The following is a 5,667-nucleotide window of genomic DNA, read 5'->3' as shown; positions in this document are numbered from 1 at the left end:
GCGCAGTCACATGATCATGACTCACTGCAGTCTCCAGCTCCTGGGCTCAAGCAATCCTCCTGCCTCAGCCTCTCAAATAGCTGGAATTACAGGCACGAGTCACTGAACCCAGCCTCCTATTGCATATAGAGGTAAACAGGATGTGAAAGTAGCAGTTAGCTTTTCAGTTTTGTTCATAGAATGAGACAACTGAGATAGAATCATGACAGAACTACAAGAAGAATGAACATCAACTAGAAAGCTAGATTTGCAGCTGGATGCAATAACCACAAGAGTTTGAGTCGATTTTTTCCCATCATATAAAAGCAACTCTAAAAGTAATAGCTATCTTCATTTCTGAAGAAAAGTTTCTGATTCAAGAGCTCTAGAATTGTCCTGAGACTGCACTTCTAACAAGTTGTCAGGTAATATTGATGCTGTTGTCTGGGGATCTCACTTTGCAAACCACTTCTCTAAATAATACTCTAATGCATTTTTTCCTGTCTGTTTAGAGAAATGATGAGTGTAGTCTTGTTTGCTAAATGTGAAAATTACAAAACTACCACTGGGGATGTGTTTTTTGGAAGTTTATTGGAAGATTAACATGTACAGATATTGGGCAGGCAAAAAAAAGGAGACTATATAATTGTTTGCTGGTGTATTTTTGTCTGTACAGCATTTGAACACCCTTTCTATGTTTGTGGAATGTTCTGCTGTGTGATTCTTCATGGTCTCAGAATCTATAAAGTCTAGACATCTGTCTTCCCTGCCCCTGGTAGAGCACAGGCACATGATCTCACTGTTCTATGGTGGTGGTGATCACGGGGATCGTCTCTAAAACAAGGGGTGCCATCCAGTGTCCCGCTGCCGCAGCCACACCAGCCTCACCAGATTGTTCCTCTGTCATCATTTTTGCCATAGTTCTGATTGACTGGCCCTTTTAATCACTGCCCACTTCAAAAAAAAAGATTCTCTAATCTTGCCAGAGATTCCATGAACTATATTTCTTTTCTGTTCAAGTTAGAGTAATGTATATTGCTTGCAAAATAGAAGCTAACAGAAACCAAAGCATAGGCCAAAAATGATACAGATTACAAGCAATACAGTTTACAATGGTGTCATTTTAATGATAAGCAAAACACCCTTTCACTTAGGTGAAATGTCACTTCCCAATGCTTACAGATCAGGTATCCAAAGCAATTTTTAAAGTGGAAAGTAAACAAGAATCACCTTCTTCTTAATTCTGAAATTCTGTACTCAAAGATGACTCTTAAATTTGGTTTCACCAAAACTGATCAAATGGGATAAAAGTATAAGATGCAGGAAAGCTGATTGTCTAGTAGGGTAGAGTCTCTCTTTCACTGTATTTTGCTGAGTGGGAGGTGGGATCACCACAGGCCAATAAATTGTAAAGACTGACTCTTCTCTAAGCAATATATAAAACACAATGTTTTGATGTTGCAACACCACTTTTGTAGTACACCTGCTCACCATGCCAAAGATGACAACAGGTAGGACAAAAATAATAGTCCTAGGGTCTCTGTATCCTTCACTGTTGACTAAAGTTAAATGCTTTTTAAATCTTTTTGAAGAAAAATTTTTAACAGTGTTTTCATTTGACTATAATTATCCTCAGATTATTGCACATTTAATACTCTGCTTTATATATTTAGCTTGAGGGGATTTTATCCCATTTCTCAATATGGCAGCAAAAAAGAATTCTATGAAATAGTCCAATAAAATGTGTATCGTAAATATTTAAGGTGTGCAACATGGTGTTTTGATGTATGTATACATAATGAAATGGCCACAACAGTCCAGCAAATTAAACTATCTATGACCTACCATGATTACTGATGTGAGTGCACACGTGCGTGTGTGTGTGTGTGTGGTGAGAGCACCTAAAATCTACCCTCAACAAATTTTTATGTGCAATGCAATGTTATCAACTACAGTCTTCATGCTGTACATTAGCTCTCTAGAGCGATTTATCCTATAAAAGTGCAGTTTTCTATCCCTTGACCTACTACTTTCCATTTCCTCCTCCTTCCTGCTCCTGAAAACCACCATTCTTCTCTCCATTTCTATGTGTTTGACTTGTTTTAGATTCCACATAAAAGTAAGCTCATGCGTAGTTTCCTTTCTGTGTCTGGCTTATTTCACCTAGTATAATGTTTTCCAGATTCCGGGTCTTTTCTATGAAAAGAGCTTTTAAGGAGAAGTAAAACAAAAGTTTGTGTTGGTTAGAGACTTAGTTTTGTTGTGGACAGATGGCTTGTGTGTGTTTTGGGACTTAGAATAGGTAGCCAGGTACAGTTTTGGTCTTTGTGAAGGCCAGAGACCATTCACTGAACCAGCTATTTTATATCTTCTTGGGCCCCACCATGATTCTCTTACTCTCTGAATCTTCTTTAATCTTTTTTACCTTTGTATTAGTCCATTTTCATGCTGCCAATAAAGACATACCCAAGAGTGGGAAGAAAAAGAGGTTTAATTGGCCTTACACTTCCATATGGCTGGGGAGGCCTCAGAATCATGGAGGGAGGCAGAAGGCACTTCTTACATGGTGGCAGCAAGAGAAAATGAGGAAGAAGCAAAAGTAGAAAGCTGTGATAAACCCATCGGATCTCATGAGACTTATTCACTATCACAAGAATAGCACAAGAAAGACCAGCCACCATGATTCAGTTACCTCCTCCAGGGTCCCTTCCACAACAGCGGGAATTCTAGGAGATGGAATTCAAGTTGAGATTTGGATGGGGACACAGCCAAATCACATCATTCCACCCCTGGCCTCTCCAGAACTCAATTCTTGACTTCTGTGCAATTGCAGGCTCAACACCACATGGAAGCTGTCAAGGCTTGAGACTTCCACCCTCTGTAGCCACAGCCTGAGCTCTATGTTGTCCTCTTTCAGCCACAGCTGGAGTGGCTGGGACACAGGGCACCAAGTCCCTAGGCTGCACACAGCACGGGGACCCTGGGCCCAGCCGACAAAAATCATGTTTTCCTCCTGAGCCTCTGGGCCTGTGATGGGAGAGGCTGCTGGGAAGTTCTCTGACACTGCCTGGAGACATTTTCCCCATGGTCTTGGGAATTAACATTTGGCTCCTTGCTACTTATGCAAATTTCTGCAGCTGACTTGAATTTGTCCTCTTAAAATGGGTTTTTCCTTTCTATCGCATTGTCAGGCTGCAAATTTTCTAACTTTTATGCTCTGCTTGCCTTATATAACTGAATGTTTTTTAACCACACTTAAGTCACCTCTTGAATGCTTTGCTGCTTAGAAATTTTTTCCATCAAATACCCTAAATCATGTCTCTCAAGTTTAAAGTTCCACAAATCTCTAGGGCAGGGGCAAAATGCCATCAGTCTCTTTAATAAAACATGACAAGAGTCTCCTTTGCTCCAGTTCCCAACCAGTTCCTCATCTCCATCTGAGACCACCTCAGCCTGGATTTAATTGTCCATATTGCTATCAGCATTTTGGACAAAGCCATTCAACAAGTCTCTAGGAAGTTCTAAACTTTCCCACATCTTCCTGTCTTCTTCTGAGCCCTCCAAACTGTTCCAGTCTCTGCCTGTTACCCAGTTCCAAAGTTAATTCCACGTTTTTGGGTATCTTTTCTGCAGCACCCCACTCTACTGGTACCAATTTACTGTATTAGTCCATTTACATGCTGCTGATAAAGACATACCTGAGACTGGAAAGAAAAGGAGGTTTAATTGGACTTACATGTGATTGGGGAGGTCTCAGAATCATGGCAGGAGGTGGAAAGCACTTCTTACATGGCAGCAGCAAGAGAAAATGAGGAGGAAGCAAAAGCGGAAACCCCGATAAACCCATCAGATCTCATGAGACTTACTATCATCAGAAAAGCACGGGAAAGACTGGACCCCAGGATTCAATTACCTCCCCCTAGGTCCCTCCCACAACACGTGGGAATTCTGGGAGATACAATTCAAGTTGAGATTTGGGTGGGGACATGGCCAAACCATATCAACCTGTACAAACCAGAGAGTGCCATAACTTCATCACTAGATGATCTGAAAAGCTCCCTTCACTCATTCATTAATAGCCTTGCTTGTCTGTGCCTAAGAAAAAGAATTTTGCTTGGAAGGTGGGATGGTAGTGAGCAGGGCTGGCAAATGTTTGGCAGCCTTTCTCAGAGTGGTCTGAGACTTAGCAGGAAATGAATGCTCAGTCTCAAATACTGGCAATATAATTTAGGGAAGTATGACGTTATGGATGTGGCTTGTAGAATAGGGATTATATTCCTCTTGTTATGAATTAGACTGTCCTTGGTCAGGTTAGCTGGTCAAGAAAAGTAACCAGTTAATAAAAATAATTCTCTTTTAAAATAACAAATGAATTTCAACTCACCACAATAAAAATATCAAGTAATTTTAGTTTCTCCAATAGTTACCTCCAATTGTAAAATTGTTAAAACCCCCTTCTTGCTATTTTACATTGTTAGGGATCTTTGAAAAATACTATAGAAGGCTGGGACTTTCTTAGCCATTTGCCATATAACAAAGCCTCCTTTATCTATAGACATATGAATTTATGACATTTATCACTAGGAGGGCTTAGTGCCACAAGCCCTCCCTTTGGGTTTGTCTGTTTCTTTATGATGATGGTGATCTTTGTTGATTTTGCGGTTGCCTGGTCTCCATGTATTTGGCTTGCATGTATTTCCTTAGTGCAGTTTTCCTTTGAGGGGAGGTGAGATTCAAAAGCTCGATCATGTGATTTTTTGGTAGCCACTGTACTGAGTCTAAATTTGGGGGAAATTGGGGTTGTTTTTAGTTTATATTTTTCTTTTTTCTCAGAGATCCTTGTTCTAATAAATTTTGCTTTTAAATTTAAAGACAGGGCTTTGGAAAATTTTAAGTTTAAACTTGATCTGATTGTTGCCTTTGGAAGGACATTCTATTGAGTCAAAGATGGTCTGCAAAGGTGGAGAAAGAGAACCCAATAAAAATGCTTTACAGAGAGATTATTGCAGCGAAGATTAGAATAATGCTGGTGAAGGCGGTAAGCAGCTAGATTCAAGACACATTTTGATTGCAGAGCCAATAGAACATACTAAAGAATTCTATGTGAGATGTGAAAGAAAATGAGGAGTGAAGTGCCAAAGAATGGGGCACACTCAAATTCTACAATGTAGCCATTAAAACCACTGGAGAAAGTGGGATAATATCTTGGTGGGGACAATGATGAAAAAAGGAAGCAAATTATATAATCAGATTGAGGTGACATCAGAAGAGAATGCACAGGGAATAATGGTGACAAAGCAAAGATCTGTCCTTCCTCTCTGACCCCATGAGTCAATGGAGAGGCAAGAAAAGGAAATGTGCATTTAACTGCTTTTCAGAAAAAAGTGGCATCAAGTGAAAATAGGTGTCAGACAAGAGGGGGTAGAAAAAGATATGTTAGAGAGAGGATTCGAAATATAAAGGTATTTATACACAATAAAATGATACTAAAGGGATACAGGGACCGCAGCTGTAAATGAGGCTATAGGATGAGAGTTTGTAAAGGAATAGCACTGGAAGTACTCTAATTATGGCACTATTAGTTAAAGCTATTATGGAAAATAGCCTGAAGGTGCATTTTAATGATGAGGGATGAGCAATGTTCAGTCGGAAAATCTGGTTTAAAGGCCCAGTTACACAACTTACCAG

Source organism: Nomascus leucogenys, unplaced genomic scaffold (assembly GCF_006542625.1).
Source record: "Nomascus leucogenys isolate Asia unplaced genomic scaffold, Asia_NLE_v1 000766F_94703_qpd_obj, whole genome shotgun sequence".
Lineage (NCBI taxonomy): Eukaryota > Metazoa > Chordata > Mammalia > Primates > Hylobatidae > Nomascus > Nomascus leucogenys.
The sequence above is the reverse complement of the archived record's forward strand: the minus strand, read 5'-3'. Positions refer to the sequence as shown.